Genomic DNA, 19916 nt, shown 5'->3' on the forward strand with positions numbered 1-19916 from the left:
GTTTCTCCTCAGACTTTAACTACATTAAAAAACTGCACTTTGGGCTAAGGAAAAAAATAAAGCTTTCCGTCTAATAATTGTACTTGATTCTATGTCTGCTAATCAATGCCTTTAAAGAACAAGGGCAGACAAAAAAGGTTTTATAAGAAACCTCATTCAAGCAAAAAGAAGTTTGCAAACATAAATTTCAGAATATTAGAATGGCAGCTCCAATGTGTTTTATTTTTCTTGTATCAATTTAAAAATTTATTCAATTTTTTTCTGAAAAATTATGGGCAAACTCACTTTTAGAACTTTAAGCTCAAGAGCCTACATGCTTTCCTGGCCTAACTCTAGTGACTATGATAAAACTTGTAACAGAAAAAAATTCTTACATGAATAATTTTTGCTTTTGCATTTCTCTTGATATTCCTTAGAAAATATTTTGACGAACTAGGATGCTTCTCCTATCTGAACATAAACAAGAGGTTGAAGCCTTGTGAGAAAAAGTTCATAATAATTTATATAGTGCGTGTGAATAAATACTTTCTCAAAGAAATACTGCAATGTTCTGTCTATTTTGTTCACTTAATGTGAGCCTCTCTGAATTGACAATTTTAAATAATAGCTCATTCCTGAGGGTATTTTCTACTTTTAGAACCCACACTAAAGACAGTGGAAATACCTGATATAATAATTTCAATAGCTGTAGATTAACACTTGCTGGGGGGGAAGGAGCCACCAACCCCTCCCTTCCCTGCAAATGGGCTTTCTCAAACTTTTCTGATAATCTTGCTTATAATACACCATTAGCATTAAGGCAGCATAAAGTGAAATGCATTTATAATATTTGGGGCTGATAAACACACTTCAATACTTTTGTAATGTGCAACTGATATTTCAATTATTAAAAGAGACGCACTCAAGAAGGCAGAAGATTAAGAGAGGATTAGAGCCAGCACAGCATTTATATTCTTGAACTGTTTCATTTAAATAAAGTGTAGAGTTTATAATGTCTGCTTTTCCTAGCATTTCTTAAACCCTAAACCATTACAAAAAAGAAGAAATAAGGTAAATACACAGATACATTGGATTTCCTGCTGAAGAGTAAATATAAAGGTAATGTGATTGCAGCTGCAATACAGATGTTTTCTTCTTACACTATTTTACTGAATACTAAACAGATATTCAAAATGTTTGAAAGCACAATAAAAAAAACAACTGAGTCTAAAATCCCTCTGCATTTATCAAATAGACACATTCAGAATATCTGGATGCCTACCAGATTTTTAAAGATGAAAAAACAATAAAGCTATACTCATGAAAAGACTGAAAATAATGATTTGAAATTACTCATAATTACATATTTACATTCTTACTATGATTAATAAAAAAGACAAGAGTCTGATGGAAACCACCGGGGGAGAAAAATGGAAAGAACACAATCACTTGTGTGTACTAGTAAAAGAATTTCCTAGACATGCACAACAAATGAAACAGTGAACCTAGCTTTAAAAAAGTACAAGAATTGTATTTACTAATAGGTTAGGAAGAAAAGAACTGACATTGAAATTCACATTAGAATGAACAGCTTTAACATTTGTGAACAGTAATGATAAGCTAGGACTGTGGTACCTCCTTCCTCCCATTAACGTGACTGCTTCCAAAATACAAGTGGAAAGTTTGCAATTTAAGTGGCCTATCATTTGGACAACAGTTAGGTATTGCATCAAACTTAACCAATTACAGGCATTTAACATGGTATGATACTGTCACACAAAGGCAGCACATGGAGGCATTCAAGGGTACAATGGAGTGACAAATGTTCTTTTGACTCCTCAGGACATTTTAAAGCTTTTAAAGTACGATGACATCAAGTTATCAGCAATCGCTTATAACAAAAACCTCATCCAAAGCCCACTTGGCCCACTGTGGCTGTCAGAAAGAATGGACAATGGAACCACAAGTTACTAAAAATTTCTCATTCAAACTCAGCACATATGACATGACAGAAACTCAGCAACAAAGTATGTACAAACAAATGTGGTTCTATGTTCCTTGCATACGAGCACTTACAACATTACTCAGGGGTAGCTCAGGCCTGAACATTAGTTTTCTCACAATGGTTTTCAACATTGCAAATTTAACTCTTTCTTGAACTTTACTTTTCAATGTTCAGAAGCAATCAAATCATATAGTATTTTACCAAATGTAAATGATTTCTCTTTAAGGAAAAAATATTCTCTCCCAATACTTTGGTAGATCATTAGTTATTGCTGTAAATAGCTTTGTTTTTCCTTAATGCTACCTTGGTATAATTTCTTCAAGTAATATTTGCAATTTCTATATTTTTGAACAATCTGATATATTCTTCCTTCTTTTACTTGAGTAATTATTCATTTTACACACATGGATCATCTTAAAGCATTTAGAGTCCTTTAGCCACCAAGGTAAGAAAGCTTTAATTTCTTTTGGGATTCTAACTCTCACAAGAAGTTAGAGCTCCAGAGCAAGTTGAATGGGGATAATTTCTTGTCAGGGGAATTAATGACCATCCCATTCTTGAACAGCATTGGCATTTTGCTGGTGCTTTGAAAGAAGACAGATTGCTTTTTGCTGCTCCTTGTTCTTAAAGGCTTTGCACAACTAACAGCCTTTCACTTGCAGCCAGTGTTTGGGGCACAGGAAAGTCTGAAGATTATTATTGCTACCCTGTTCCATATTATGTAAAGAACTGCTAGAAAACTCACGGTGTCTCTGCTGTCTTCTTAAAAATATGGCTTTAAGCCTGCAGAGCACGGCAGAAGATTATTCCATGAGTACAAATTTACAAGGAAAAGAAAAATGTAAAATTTTTCAGGTAAACTTATAAGTCATTTTTTGTTCCAAAAAAGGTTTATTATGAGCCATATTGATAAAATACAGAGGAATCTAAGGAAAAGGAGCCAGCCTAAGTAGAAATGAAAACCTTGAGTAGAAGGAAGTGTGCAGCCACTCTGTCCCAGAGCAGATTAGGAATCAAACATCGACAAAGGGAAACCCTTTAATGCCTCTTACTCCTAGCACCAAGGCAGATTTAACCTGCCTCAACCCTATACTAAACTGAATTTATTTCTCTCTCTGTTCTACTGTGGTTACACTCACAGTTGCCCTGAACAAGGCTAAACCAGGCTCACACAGGGTCTACATGTCTGTGCAAGAAGATTACCTGATACCAGAGGGACTCCCGAACTACTACAGACTATGAATGAAGCATGCAGTACAGCAAAGTGAAAAGGCCCTAATCAACACTGACTTTCCTGTACAGGCAGAAAATGGCCTTCAAATGTACCCAAGGTCATGGGTGATGTTGCAGAGGCCTTTCTGTCTGAAACATCTTTCCAAAAGCAGTGGTCTGGCAGATCTCAGGTGTGCTCATGATATATATCCCATCTGATAATAATATATGTAGCCCTTTTATTCCTATTACTTAAATTCACACTGTATAAAGAACTGGGAAATATGCTCTAGGAAATAATTGTGCAATAAAGAGAGAGAGATTATCTGCAGATGCTCCTTTTCCAATCCCAAAAATTATTTTAGATTATCGAAACCTTTACATTTTACATATGTTTCCCTTTCACATTTCTGTTCAAAAATACTTTTCTTTTCTTGAACCGATATATACCGTTAACAACCAGGAACAGGGAAAAAGGACTTTCACAGCATGACACAATAGATAAAATTACTCACTTCAGATATGTGAATTGCACAGTCTTTCTAAAAAAGAAAGGAAAATACTAGAAATTCTTCCTGGACTTCCTACAAGCACAGTAAAGCATTCTGTCATTTTGCAAATATTGGCATGGCCTTAACTGCTAATAAAGTGTCACAGAAAAACCTGGAACTTGAATCTACAGGGTTTTATTGCAAAGTACTACTTTTAGTGAGAATTGTGGTAGAGGGTAATATATTCATAAATTAAACTAGGAGGTAATAAATTACAAAAACAGCTTTTTGCCATTTCAACAGGCTTCTGCCTGGCATGAATAGAAAGTTTTAAGCAGCATTTTCACTGTTTACAACACTTGACCTTGTTTTCTTGCTTCTGTACGACTGCAATGTATGGAGTTTTCTATTTGCTGAGGTATTTTTACTTGTTTTTACTACTTGTAAAAACTTACAAGAATACAATCTACATATAAGTCACTTGAGCATTATAAAATTATTTGAGAGCAGTCTTAGAAATAACATTACTTTGAAGTTCTAAAAACTGTTTGAGTGGTGTAAGTGGCCCTTTACCTATTCAGACTCAAAACAGTTGAAGAATTTCTTTACATTACCATGTACTTACAAAAAGAAATCTTCAAACATGGAATACACTCATTCGTCACCTCTTAGAAGTTGTTATTTAAAGACAGAAACTGCAAGACTTATAGTATTAAAAACTTAACTGATTTTTTTTTTTCATTATTTCACTTCTTAGAACTATTAAGGAGTCTTTAAGAAAAGTCCATATAATGATTCAGTTAAGATTCTCAAAAGCTGTTTCCCTTCCCTAAATAGCCAAGAAAATTTACAGAAGCATAATAAGCAGGTTACTTCCTTGTTAGTTTTTTATGAGTTGCATTACACTAGACCTGGATTGAAGGTAATTATGTCCTCTCCGTGCCCAAAAGAAAAGTGAAGCCTGCAAGTTACCCCTGAGGTTTCCAAATTCCAAACATGCATATAAAAGTATGTAACTTTAAACTACTATTCAGTGTTTTTCCTCTCTCTATTCAGCTTAATAAATTTCTTACTAGCTCTAACAGAATAAAATTTAAAAAGTGGAGATTTCCATAAAGTAAATTATTCCAAAATTCTCCTGATGTTTCACATCTGACCATGTTTTCGATGCAACTGCATTAGCAGAGAAATATATAATCAAGACTAGTTGGCAGAAGCAGACTTACGCAGAAGCAGAAGGAGGTTCTGAAAAATGAGTCTTTGACAATGTGATCAGGACTGTCTGCATTGCATTAGCAATTCACGTGTCTACCAGTACAAATAAGCTGTGGCCTGGCATAGGATACTCCAATCACCCAGATCATGCAATTAACTCTTGGAGAGCAGCATAAATCCCATTTTCTGTGTATGCTTTAGGTTATTTTTTTTCTATAGACACGGGGGGAAGGAATCTGAAGCTTACCTTAATGCAATGCCAAGGTAAAGCTGAGGTATACTCCTTTTCCTGAGAAATGGAAAGTAGTCCAGGGCTCCATCATTTACCATGACTGAAAGAACTTTTCAGGAGTTTATATCATCAGCTTTCAAACAATAGGTAAAGGCTACAGCAATGACACTATCAGCTTGTCTTTTAGAATATCAATGTTGAATGTGTTTGCATTTGCCATTGTTTCTCATAGAAAGCACTAGTAAGTGGAAGTCCTACTGTTTTTAAATAGCCTGTCTTGAACTCTACATCCACACACTTTTGAAGTTTTCATATGTTTTTTCATATGTTTTCATATGTTGCTAGAGAAGAAAAGGAAGGAAAATTCAATACCAAGAAGTGGGTTTTTTTAATATATAATTCTGAAAAAAAAAAGCAGGATAAACATGATGTCCAACAAAAACTGTGGTACAGGAGTAAGTCACCAATTAGAATACTCTGTTCCTTTTCACTTTTGATCACTAACTAACTAAAATTCAAGATACTGATATTTCTTATGAATATCCTCTAAGTGATAGCTTTCTGGTTGAAGTATAACACTGGATTTCCTAAAATCTAAGTTGTAGTCAGACAAAACCTGTAGGTCAAAGCATCTCCAAGTTTCAAAATAAGATCAAGGATAGCAAAGTTTTCCCGTTCCAAAACACTACTGTGAACCTACATCCTTGTTTTAAAAGTCATGGTAAAGAAGATAATGCCCTATGATTATTTATAATAAATTACTAAATACCTCATCAATTATTTTTCTTTCCAATGGAGGTTACTTTATAAATGCATACATAAGAAGCCTAGTATTGCCTGGAATTTTAGAAAGTTACAAATTGTGAGTTGTTTCTACAACCAGAAAAGATAATTTAAAGAATTCTAGTTAAAATATTAGCGTAAATGTCTGTACTCTGCAACTATTGTATGAATTCTGGCAAACATTTCCTCTTGTAATTTAAAGAAGCAAGCTGCTGAGAGAAAGTTTGGACTTTATTTTTACACACAAAGGATCAAATTCAATCCAACAAGATCTAAGAGAAGCCTGATAATCCTACCCCCTTGAACTAATTTGACATATATCTAAAGCTTTTTTAATATGTCTCCAGGAACAGTATTTTGATCTTACCTTTCTTTTTTAAAAAAAAAAAAAATATCATGGGATTTCTTACTGTTGTTTTGACTGACAGAAAAAGATCATTGCATTATACCTAGACCGCTGTGTATTTGTAACCCCTCCCCCAAAACACAATAAGAAGAGAAAGAAAAATGTTTTTTCCTCCCTTTAGTAGTAGTCACACAAAGATAAGTCCATAAATTTGTACTGAATTTCATAAATGCCTGTAAGTAGAACTTTTTAAACACACCTATTGTTTCAAACAATTGTGCCTTCTGTTTTACAGGGAGTTCGGTGTCTTCTCTTCTATAACAAATCTTACAGATCATTTCTTACCCTCTTGTATTTCCTCTGCTCATTAGACAAGAGTATGAGTGACTCAGTGAGGGACTATAATAATTAGTGTACAGTTTAAAAAGGCAAGCAGAACCTGGGGACACTCCCCTTGTGCTACTGCAAGAATATAAGAAGCTTCTGATGCAGCCCAATATCATCATTCTTCCAGTCACTGCAACAACGCATTGTTTCGCTTTGCCTCTAGATTAATTCATTTGTTCAAATATTATCAATTAACTTTATGTCATCCTCCATCATTTATCTTTCCCTCCTGTATTCACCGATTTTGTCTTCTTGCCTTTGGCTTACTTTTCAGGTGCCCAGTAGTACACTCTTCTATGCTATCTATTTTCCTTCTTCTGACGTCTTGCATTTCTTTTTTCTAACTTTAATTTCCACTTCAAAAAGGTACTCACGTAGTACAAACAAAAGACTCTGAAATAGAATACAAGCTGTATTTTTATAGACAGACTTTAAAAAATATAGATTTATTATAAAAGTTGAGATAGCCAAACCATGTAATTGAAAAACACTATTGTTGCATATTTCATTCTCCTGTCCACCCTGCATGAACTTATGCTATCAGAAGTAAAATCAGACTGCCACCTGTCCTTTTTTTTGTCTGAGAAGTGCCCAGTGACTATATCCACTGCTGTATAAATGTAAACAATTAAAAAGATAGGATTTCTGCCTTGAAGATTATACAGTGGAGAATAGAAAAGAACAGAAATTAAAGCAAGGCAAGGGAGAAGAGAAGACAAAACAAGCATTAAACACACAGAGAAAATATGGGACATGTTTTAGTGGCAGCTGAATAGTACTGATAGTACTTTGAAATGAGAACAAATGGGGGAGTAAATAAAACTGAGCTGGAAGGCTGCACTAGAAAGAAAGAGAAGGAAGTGGATTTTGCAGGAAGAGATTGATGATGTTCTAAGTGTTTTATGAGTATGGACTAAGAAGTTTAAAGAGGATTTTCTACAATAACATAACTCCCAGCTGGGCCAATTTTCTAAATTCATGAAGGATATGTCAGTTCGACTGTGTTGGTCTCAATGAAAGCTTTTTTCATCAAAGCATCCCCTACTTTACTGCCCCCCCTACCACAAACCATGACCACTAAAAAAAGGCTATGAATATTTCAAAGAACTAAATGGCATGGATGGATTAATATTTTAATTCAAGTTATGCTCGCCTTTTATCAAGATGGAACTTTGAACATAATAAATTCTGTTTAAAGAACCAAAGGCTTTCATATTCTATGTTTTGCATCCTTTTAATTATTTAAGTTCTTTCTAAACACTGGAATGTTTATGGATATAGCCAATGAAATGCCAAAAGCAGAGAACAAAACTACTTCTTTGTATCCAGCCTACTCCTCTGATAAATTTTCAGTCTAAAACAAGAAGAAATCTGTTTTCTATTGCCTACTGTAAACACTTGTGCTATAACTTTCTTTAGTTCAACTGACAGATCCATAAAAAGACCACTACAGTATTTACCAGAAAAAACGTGAAGAACTATTTCCTGAGATTGGCTGCAGGCAACAGCTGAATTACAGCAGTCTGGCCAGTGAATGCTACTGGGAGTGTTCACAAGACTACAATTCAATAGCAGTAAGTGATTCACTCACCTCCTTGATCACATTTATTTCAAGGAATTCATTGATAATAAAGTGCAGGCATGTCATCATACAAAACAAAACAAATTTAAAAGGTTACCAGCCAACAAAGACTTTGCACCTCAAATCAATTTGGACACACAGCTAAAACCTCCTAAACTTAACAAAGGCAAAACTGAACTATAGGAGAATGAAATTTGCATTTCCATTGTGGAAAGTTAATATTTCTGATAATAACCTTCAGATAATTTCTCAATACTTTTTTCACTTACTAACTCAGTTTTTATTGGGTTCAATTCCTTACATCATATTGGGTTCAGTTCATTCAATTTATTCATAGGTTACCTGGGCTTCATTAGACAAAGTTTGCCAGCATGTCAAGTGAGGTGATCCTTTCCCTCTAACTCAGCACATGTCTGGAGTGCTGGGCCCAGTGCTGGGCTTCCCAGTACAAGGGGGACATTGAAATACTGGAGACAGTCCAGCAAAGGGCCACAAGTATGATTAAGGAACCACAGCATCCCTCCTATGAGGAAAAGCTGAGAGAGCTGAGACAGTTTTGCCTGGAGAAGAGAAGGCTCAGGGGGGATCCCATCAATGTATATAAATACCTGAAGGGAGGGTGCAGAGGAGACAGAGGTAACAGGGAAAATGAAGCACAGGAGGTTCTTCTCTCCAAACATCAGGAAACACTTTTTCACTCTAAGTGTGATGAAGAATCCTTTCATTAAGCTGCAATATTCTATTAAAATTTTTTTTTTGGTCTTTCAACCCAAATTCTTATGTCAGGTAGAGGAAATTACAAGATAAATGTGAAGGAGCGCAGACCTCAATAGTGCTGTGGAGATTTGTCAGCAAGGAAGTTTCTGATAGTACTTTTGAGACTAAGTGTCACTACATTGTATTTTATTTTGTCCTCAACTCTTTTAACTGTGAAGTCTGTGCTGGAGATACTACTTTTGTGGGGTTTTAAAATATATTTCCAAGCTAATTTGATACATAAACCCTCCAGTATTAAAGAATGTATAGCACTGACTTCTTGTTTGCGACAGTGAATAACAGACATTCTTGAAGCAAAAAAGTACTTATAGAATACAAACGTAAAAAAAAGGTAACCTATTTTACTTTATAATGGTAGCTTTCTAGTCATATATGCCTGCATACACTTTGAAACCAAAATTGTAATTGATTCATGAATCCTTTGTCTTTTCATACTTCTTTGCATAGCAACAGAAATTTAAATATTCCAGCTATGCTAGTTATAACTGTTCTGTTCCACAAAGTATAAAAAATTCCATTTAAGACACCACTGTGTTTCAGCAGTCTGAGAAACCTAGTGTAAGAATTTGCTACATGGTATAAAGTAGTGCAGAAGAGTGGGTTGCAATCTGGTTATGGATCCTTCTGTCTTGTTTTTGTTTTGCTCAGGCCTCACAAGTCAGATTCACAGAATAAGATGCCTTGCATATACGGGCCCATGACAGACACATCTGCACATCGGCATATGCAGTAATATGCCCCAGTTATGCCAAAGTGCATGACAGAAGAAGATTTATGGCATTTGAGGCTTTCAGGGAGTATGCTATCACAAGACATATTTCCCAGCTTCACAGTATCATTGCTGCCTTCTTTCTACTCTGGTATAGTCCTCTGGTGAAAGCTATGGTCCTACAGTGAGAGAAAAAGTAGGCATCTCATACCTCAGTTAGCTTTAGAAATCAGGAAGATTTTAAGATTCTCATTTTGTTTTGCTGTTATTTAGAAGTAGAAGCAGTATTTTATCCCATTAGACTTTATTCAAGCTGATTGTAAATTCCAGTGTCGTCTTCCTAAATACAAAGTAGCAACATAGTCATTAATATCTGCTATTTCTGTGGAATAACTTGCCAGTGGATAGTTCACAGAATACAGTGCTGACTAACTCTTCTAATAGAGCCCTTAATCATAAACTATTTTCTGAAGGTCAGACTACAAGAAAAAAAAAGTTATGTTTCATGGCTCCCCATTTTGTTATAGTTCTTCTGTACTAATCAGATATTTAGAATCCTAGAATGATAGAATCACTTAGGTTGGAAAAGATCTTTATACCATTGATTCCAACCATTAACCTAGCATTGCCAAGTCCACCACTAAACCATGTCCCTAAGCACCATGTCTACATATCTATTAAATATCTCCAGGGATGGTGACTGGAACCACTTCCCTGAGCAGCCTGTTCCAATGCTTGACAATCCTTTTGGAGATATAAATTTTCCTAATATCCAATCTAAACCTCCCCTGGTGCAACTAAAGGTCATTTCCTCCTTCTTACTTGATAGAAGAGACCAACAGCAACCATGCTACAACCTCCTTTTGGGTAGCTGTAGAGAGCTATAAGGTGTCCCCTCAGCCTCCTCTGTTCCCTCAGCTGCTCCTCCTAAGGCTTGTGCTCTAGGTCCTTCACCAGCTTCCTTGCTCTTCCTTGGACATGCTCCAGCAGCTCAATGTCATTCTTGTAGCGAGGGGCACCAAACCGAACACAGCATGTGAGATGTAGCCTCACCAGTGCCAAGTAAAGGGGGATGATCACTTCCCTAGTCTTGCTGGCCACACTATTTCTAATACAAGCCAGGATGCTATTGGCCGCCTTAGCCACCTGGGCACACTGCTGGCTGATATTCAGCTGGCAGTTGACCAACACCCACAGCTCCTATTTCTCTAGGCAGCTTTCCAGTCACGCGTCCCCAAGCCTGTAGCGCTGCATGGGGTTATTGTGACCTCAGTGCAGGACCTTGACGGTGATGTTGCAGAGGCCTTTCTGTCTGAAACATCTTTCCAAAAGCAGTGGTCTGGCAGATCTCAGGTGTGCTCATGATATATATCCCATCTGATAATAATATATGTAGCCCTTTTATTCCTATTACTTAAATTCACACTGTATAAAGAACTGGGAAATATGCTCTAGGAAATAATTGTGCAATAAAGAGAGAGAGATTATCTGCAGATGCTCCTTTTCCAATCCCAAAAATTATTTTAGATTATCGAAACCTTTACATTTTACATATGTTTCCCTTTCACATTTCTGTTCAAAAATACTTTTCTTTTCTTGAACCGATATATACCGTTAACAACCAGGAACAGGGAAAAAGGACTTTCACAGCATGACACAATAGATAAAATTACTCACTTCAGATATGTGAATTGCACAGTCTTTCTAAAAAAGAAAGGAAAATACTAGAAATTCTTCCTGGACTTCCTACAAGCACAGTAAAGCATTCTGTCATTTTGCAAATATTGGCATGGCCTTAACTGCTAATAAAGTGTCACAGAAAAACCTGGAACTTGAATCTACAGGGTTTTATTGCAAAGTACTACTTTTAGTGAGAATTGTGGTAGAGGGTAATATATTCATAAATTAAACTAGGAGGTAATAAATTACAAAAACAGCTTTTTGCCATTTCAACAGGCTTCTGCCTGGCATGAATAGAAAGTTTTAAGCAGCATTTTCACTGTTTACAACACTTGACCTTGTTTTCTTGCTTCTGTACGACTGCAATGTATGGAGTTTTCTATTTGCTGAGGTATTTTTACTTGTTTTTACTACTTGTAAAAACTTACAAGAATACAATCTACATATAAGTCACTTGAGCATTATAAAATTATTTGAGAGCAGTCTTAGAAATAACATTACTTTGAAGTTCTAAAAACTGTTTGAGTGGTGTAAGTGGCCCTTTACCTATTCAGACTCAAAACAGTTGAAGAATTTCTTTACATTACCATGTACTTACAAAAAGAAATCTTCAAACATGGAATACACTCATTCGTCACCTCTTAGAAGTTGTTATTTAAAGACAGAAACTGCAAGACTTATAGTATTAAAAACTTAACTGATTTTTTTTTTCATTATTTCACTTCTTAGAACTATTAAGGAGTCTTTAAGAAAAGTCCATATAATGATTCAGTTAAGATTCTCAAAAGCTGTTTCCCTTCCCTAAATAGCCAAGAAAATTTACAGAAGCATAATAAGCAGGTTACTTCCTTGTTAGTTTTTTATGAGTTGCATTACACTAGACCTGGATTGAAGGTAATTATGTCCTCTCCGTGCCCAAAAGAAAAGTGAAGCCTGCAAGTTACCCCTGAGGTTTCCAAATTCCAAACATGCATATAAAAGTATGTAACTTTAAACTACTATTCAGTGTTTTTCCTCTCTCTATTCAGCTTAATAAATTTCTTACTAGCTCTAACAGAATAAAATTTAAAAAGTGGAGATTTCCATAAAGTAAATTATTCCAAAATTCTCCTGATGTTTCACATCTGACCATGTTTTCGATGCAACTGCATTAGCAGAGAAATATATAATCAAGACTAGTTGGCAGAAGCAGACTTACGCAGAAGCAGAAGGAGGTTCTGAAAAATGAGTCTTTGACAATGTGATCAGGACTGTCTGCATTGCATTAGCAATTCACGTGTCTACCAGTACAAATAAGCTGTGGCCTGGCATAGGATACTCCAATCACCCAGATCATGCAATTAACTCTTGGAGAGCAGCATAAATCCCATTTTCTGTGTATGCTTTAGGTTATTTTTTTTCTATAGACACGGGGGGAAGGAATCTGAAGCTTACCTTAATGCAATGCCAAGGTAAAGCTGAGGTATACTCCTTTTCCTGAGAAATGGAAAGTAGTCCAGGGCTCCATCATTTACCATGACTGAAAGAACTTTTCAGGAGTTTATATCATCAGCTTTCAAACAATAGGTAAAGGCTACAGCAATGACACTATCAGCTTGTCTTTTAGAATATCAATGTTGAATGTGTTTGCATTTGCCATTGTTTCTCATAGAAAGCACTAGTAAGTGGAAGTCCTACTGTTTTTAAATAGCCTGTCTTGAACTCTACATCCACACACTTTTGAAGTTTTCATATGTTTTTTCATATGTTTTCATATGTTGCTAGAGAAGAAAAGGAAGGAAAATTCAATACCAAGAAGTGGGTTTTTTTAATATATAATTCTGAAAAAAAAAAGCAGGATAAACATGATGTCCAACAAAAACTGTGGTACAGGAGTAAGTCACCAATTAGAATACTCTGTTCCTTTTCACTTTTGATCACTAACTAACTAAAATTCAAGATACTGATATTTCTTATGAATATCCTCTAAGTGATAGCTTTCTGGTTGAAGTATAACACTGGATTTCCTAAAATCTAAGTTGTAGTCAGACAAAACCTGTAGGTCAAAGCATCTCCAAGTTTCAAAATAAGATCAAGGATAGCAAAGTTTTCCCGTTCCAAAACACTACTGTGAACCTACATCCTTGTTTTAAAAGTCATGGTAAAGAAGATAATGCCCTATGATTATTTATAATAAATTACTAAATACCTCATCAATTATTTTTCTTTCCAATGGAGGTTACTTTATAAATGCATACATAAGAAGCCTAGTATTGCCTGGAATTTTAGAAAGTTACAAATTGTGAGTTGTTTCTACAACCAGAAAAGATAATTTAAAGAATTCTAGTTAAAATATTAGCGTAAATGTCTGTACTCTGCAACTATTGTATGAATTCTGGCAAACATTTCCTCTTGTAATTTAAAGAAGCAAGCTGCTGAGAGAAAGTTTGGACTTTATTTTTACACACAAAGGATCAAATTCAATCCAACAAGATCTAAGAGAAGCCTGATAATCCTACCCCCTTGAACTAATTTGACATATATCTAAAGCTTTTTTAATATGTCTCCAGGAACAGTATTTTGATCTTACCTTTCTTTTTTAAAAAAAAAAAAAATATCATGGGATTTCTTACTGTTGTTTTGACTGACAGAAAAAGATCATTGCATTATACCTAGACCGCTGTGTATTTGTAACCCCTCCCCCAAAACACAATAAGAAGAGAAAGAAAAATGTTTTTTCCTCCCTTTAGTAGTAGTCACACAAAGATAAGTCCATAAATTTGTACTGAATTTCATAAATGCCTGTAAGTAGAACTTTTTAAACACACCTATTGTTTCAAACAATTGTGCCTTCTGTTTTACAGGGAGTTCGGTGTCTTCTCTTCTATAACAAATCTTACAGATCATTTCTTACCCTCTTGTATTTCCTCTGCTCATTAGACAAGAGTATGAGTGACTCAGTGAGGGACTATAATAATTAGTGTACAGTTTAAAAAGGCAAGCAGAACCTGGGGACACTCCCCTTGTGCTACTGCAAGAATATAAGAAGCTTCTGATGCAGCCCAATATCATCATTCTTCCAGTCACTGCAACAACGCATTGTTTCGCTTTGCCTCTAGATTAATTCATTTGTTCAAATATTATCAATTAACTTTATGTCATCCTCCATCATTTATCTTTCCCTCCTGTATTCACCGATTTTGTCTTCTTGCCTTTGGCTTACTTTTCAGGTGCCCAGTAGTACACTCTTCTATGCTATCTATTTTCCTTCTTCTGACGTCTTGCATTTCTTTTTTCTAACTTTAATTTCCACTTCAAAAAGGTACTCACGTAGTACAAACAAAAGACTCTGAAATAGAATACAAGCTGTATTTTTATAGACAGACTTTAAAAAATATAGATTTATTATAAAAGTTGAGATAGCCAAACCATGTAATTGAAAAACACTATTGTTGCATATTTCATTCTCCTGTCCACCCTGCATGAACTTATGCTATCAGAAGTAAAATCAGACTGCCACCTGTCCTTTTTTTTGTCTGAGAAGTGCCCAGTGACTATATCCACTGCTGTATAAATGTAAACAATTAAAAAGATAGGATTTCTGCCTTGAAGATTATACAGTGGAGAATAGAAAAGAACAGAAATTAAAGCAAGGCAAGGGAGAAGAGAAGACAAAACAAGCATTAAACACACAGAGAAAATATGGGACATGTTTTAGTGGCAGCTGAATAGTACTGATAGTACTTTGAAATGAGAACAAATGGGGGAGTAAATAAAACTGAGCTGGAAGGCTGCACTAGAAAGAAAGAGAAGGAAGTGGATTTTGCAGGAAGAGATTGATGATGTTCTAAGTGTTTTATGAGTATGGACTAAGAAGTTTAAAGAGGATTTTCTACAATAACATAACTCCCAGCTGGGCCAATTTTCTAAATTCATGAAGGATATGTCAGTTCGACTGTGTTGGTCTCAATGAAAGCTTTTTTCATCAAAGCATCCCCTACTTTACTGCCCCCCCTACCACAAACCATGACCACTAAAAAAAGGCTATGAATATTTCAAAGAACTAAATGGCATGGATGGATTAATATTTTAATTCAAGTTATGCTCGCCTTTTATCAAGATGGAACTTTGAACATAATAAATTCTGTTTAAAGAACCAAAGGCTTTCATATTCTATGTTTTGCATCCTTTTAATTATTTAAGTTCTTTCTAAACACTGGAATGTTTATGGATATAGCCAATGAAATGCCAAAAGCAGAGAACAAAACTACTTCTTTGTATCCAGCCTACTCCTCTGATAAATTTTCAGTCTAAAACAAGAAGAAATCTGTTTTCTATTGCCTACTGTAAACACTTGTGCTATAACTTTCTTTAGTTCAACTGACAGATCCATAAAAAGACCACTACAGTATTTACCAGAAAAAACGTGAAGAACTATTTCCTGAGATTGGCTGCAGGCAACAGCTGAATTACAGCAGTCTGGCCAGTGAATGCTACTGGGAGTGTTCACAAGACTACAATTCAATAGCAGTAAGTGATTCACTCACCTCCTTGATCACATTTATTTCAAGGAATTCATTGATAATAAAGTGCAGGCATGTCATCATACAAAACAAAACAAATTTAAAAGGTTACCAGCCAACAAAGACTTTGCACCTCAAATCAATTTGGACACACAGCTAAAACCTCCTAAACTTAACAAAGGCAAAACTGAACTATAGGAGAATGAAATTTGCATTTCCATTGTGGAAAGTTAATATTTCTGATAATAACCTTCAGATAATTTCTCAATACTTTTTTCACTTACTAACTCAGTTTTTATTGGGTTCAATTCCTTACATCATATTGGGTTCAGTTCATTCAATTTATTCATAGGTTACCTGGGCTTCATTAGACAAAGTTTGCCAGCATGTCAAGTGAGGTGATCCTTTCCCTCTAACTCAGCACATGTCTGGAGTGCTGGGCCCAGTGCTGGGCTTCCCAGTACAAGGGGGACATTGAAATACTGGAGACAGTCCAGCAAAGGGCCACAAGTATGATTAAGGAACCACAGCATCCCTCCTATGAGGAAAAGCTGAGAGAGCTGAGACAGTTTTGCCTGGAGAAGAGAAGGCTCAGGGGGGATCCCATCAATGTATATAAATACCTGAAGGGAGGGTGCAGAGGAGACAGAGGTAACAGGGAAAATGAAGCACAGGAGGTTCTTCTCTCCAAACATCAGGAAACACTTTTTCACTCTAAGTGTGATGAAGAATCCTTTCATTAAGCTGCAATATTCTATTAAAATTTTTTTTTTGGTCTTTCAACCCAAATTCTTATGTCAGGTAGAGGAAATTACAAGATAAATGTGAAGGAGCGCAGACCTCAATAGTGCTGTGGAGATTTGTCAGCAAGGAAGTTTCTGATAGTACTTTTGAGACTAAGTGTCACTACATTGTATTTTATTTTGTCCTCAACTCTTTTAACTGTGAAGTCTGTGCTGGAGATACTACTTTTGTGGGGTTTTAAAATATATTTCCAAGCTAATTTGATACATAAACCCTCCAGTATTAAAGAATGTATAGCACTGACTTCTTGTTTGCGACAGTGAATAACAGACATTCTTGAAGCAAAAAAGTACTTATAGAATACAAACGTAAAAAAAAGGTAACCTATTTTACTTTATAATGGTAGCTTTCTAGTCATATATGCCTGCATACACTTTGAAACCAAAATTGTAATTGATTCATGAATCCTTTGTCTTTTCATACTTCTTTGCATAGCAACAGAAATTTAAATATTCCAGCTATGCTAGTTATAACTGTTCTGTTCCACAAAGTATAAAAAATTCCATTTAAGACACCACTGTGTTTCAGCAGTCTGAGAAACCTAGTGTAAGAATTTGCTACATGGTATAAAGTAGTGCAGAAGAGTGGGTTGCAATCTGGTTATGGATCCTTCTGTCTTGTTTTTGTTTTGCTCAGGCCTCACAAGTCAGATTCACAGAATAAGATGCCTTGCATATACGGGCCCATGACAGACACATCTGCACATCGGCATATGCAGTAATATGCCCCAGTTATGCCAAAGTGCATGACAGAAGAAGATTTATGGCATTTGAGGCTTTCAGGGAGTATGCTATCACAAGACATATTTCCCAGCTTCACAGTATCATTGCTGCCTTCTTTCTACTCTGGTATAGTCCTCTGGTGAAAGCTATGGTCCTACAGTGAGAGAAAAAGTAGGCATCTCATACCTCAGTTAGCTTTAGAAATCAGGAAGATTTTAAGATTCTCATTTTGTTTTGCTGTTATTTACAAGTAGAAGCAGTATTTTATCCCATTAGACTTTATTCAAGCTGATTGTAAATTCCAGTGTCGTCTTCCTAAATACAAAGTAGCAACATAGTCATTAATATCTGCTATTTCTGTGGAATAACTTGCCAGTGGATAGTTCACAGAATACAGTGCTGACTAACTCTTCTAATAGAGCCCTTAATCATAAACTATTTTCTGAAGGTCAGACTACAAGAAAAAAAAAGTTATGTTTCATGGCTCCCCATTTTGTTATAGTTCTTCTGTACTAATCAGATATTTAGAATCCTAGAATGATAGAATCACTTAGGTTGGAAAAGATCTTTATACCATTGATTCCAACCATTAACCTAGCATTGCCAAGTCCACCACTAAACCATGTCCCTAAGCACCATGTCTACATATCTATTAAATATCTCCAGGGATGGTGACTGGAACCACTTCCCTGAGCAGCCTGTTCCAATGCTTGACAATCCTTTTGGAGATATAAATTTTCCTAATATCCAATCTAAACCTCCCCTGGTGCAACTAAAGGTCATTTCCTCCTTCTTACTTGATAGAAGAGACCAACAGCAACCATGCTACAACCTCCTTTTGGGTAGCTGTAGAGAGCTATAAGGTGTCCCCTCAGCCTCCTCTGTTCCCTCAGCTGCTCCTCCTAAGGCTTGTGCTCTAGGTCCTTCACCAGCTTCCTTGCTCTTCCTTGGACATGCTCCAGCAGCTCAATGTCATTCTTGTAGCGAGGGGCACCAAACCGAACACAGCATGTGAGATGTAGCCTCACCAGTGCCAAGTAAAGGGGGATGATCACTTCCCTAGTCTTGCTGGCCACACTATTTCTAATACAAGCCAGGATGCTATTGGCCGCCTTAGCCACCTGGGCACACTGCTGGCTGATATTCAGCTGGCAGTTGACCAACACCCACAGCTCCTATTTCTCTAGGCAGCTTTCCAGTCACGCGTCCCCAAGCCTGTAGCGCTGCATGGGGTTATTGTGACCTCAGTGCAGGACCTTGACTGAAAGGTCATTTGGAATTTGTACCATACTTTGAAATAGCTCTGCAGCCACTTCAGCTTTTGCAGAGTTGGGCATGGTCTCAGCCAGTTGTGGCCAGACTCTTGCCAGCCCCGTTTTCTCCCTAGTCAAGAGCCCGATGCGAAGGACACACATTCCAATGTGGAATCACTGTGTAAATAATGCTTAGACACCAAAAGGAGAGTAGAAAGCTTGGCTTAAATATCAGTTGGTCACAGCTGTTAACTGCTTATTTCAACAATGTTAATTAAATAATTAACATTGTTTACTACTTGTATACAAATCTTTCTCACCATATTTAAAACAAATACAGAATGCATTAGCTTCTCCCACAGTCCTATGAAAACAGGTGAGAAATAACTGCACATGAAAGTGCTCTGACAGTGGAAGCAAGCTTGAGAACCTCAAAATTTAACTCTAGGTTATCAGGTTTATCTTAAATAAACAGTTAAACTGTGTTAAAAAAAAAAAGGCAAAGTGTACATAACATTTCAGTTTTTCTTGTTCTTTGCTAATTTAGAATAAATAAAAGAATACAATAAGTTTTGAATATAGAGTGAAACCTTCATTTATATTTCATATGTAGCACATGAAAATATCAGGTAAAATGGGAAAACCCTGTATTTTCATTAGCATTACAAGTATTTACTTTGTATTCATCAGAAACCTTTCCTGCATGGTCTGAACTTAAATGATAGACAAGTCTTTAATCTACATAGACATTTACAATAAAGTTGACTATGCAAAAGAAAAATACTAAAATCCCCAGGAAAGGGTCTGAGGGTGGCAGTCAATGACAAGTTAACACTGTAACACTTTCAGAACAGCAAATCTCATTCTTGTCTGTTTTGAAAATGAAATTTTGTGTACACACAAGCCAGAAATTTTTCTCTATGCAGCAATCATGACGCTTCCCTTGAAGAAGTGTGCACAGTTACATGTGATACTAAGGAAGAAGCACATCAGCTGAGAAGGAAGTATAGAGTAGATGACCAGAAATGATAATTTCTTCAGGACTTATAAGAAAGTCTTGAAGGAATTGCATTTGTTTAATTTGGGGGGGGGGGGGGGGGGGGGCAGGGGGGGAAGTGTGAGCAGTGTAAGCAGTGTGTGAGCAGTGTGTGCATGGTGTGTGAGCAGTGTGAGTACAGTGTGTCCACAATGTGTGGAGTGTGTGATGTGTGAGCAGAGATGAGCAGCGTGTGTTTGG

At 36.1% G+C, this 19916-nt stretch overlaps 1 protein-coding gene across 2 annotated transcripts in view; it reads right to left on the reverse strand.

The window, feature by feature from the left end:
* IMMP2L (inner mitochondrial membrane peptidase subunit 2) overlaps nt 1–19916 on the reverse strand; it is a 473407-nt gene that overhangs the window by 58597 nt on the left and 394894 nt on the right. The window lies entirely within an intron of this gene.

This window comes from Calidris pugnax, unplaced genomic scaffold, assembly GCF_001431845.1.
Source record: "Calidris pugnax isolate Ruff unplaced genomic scaffold, ASM143184v1 scaffold44, whole genome shotgun sequence".
NCBI classification, from domain to species: Eukaryota; Metazoa; Chordata; class Aves; order Charadriiformes; family Scolopacidae; genus Calidris; species Calidris pugnax.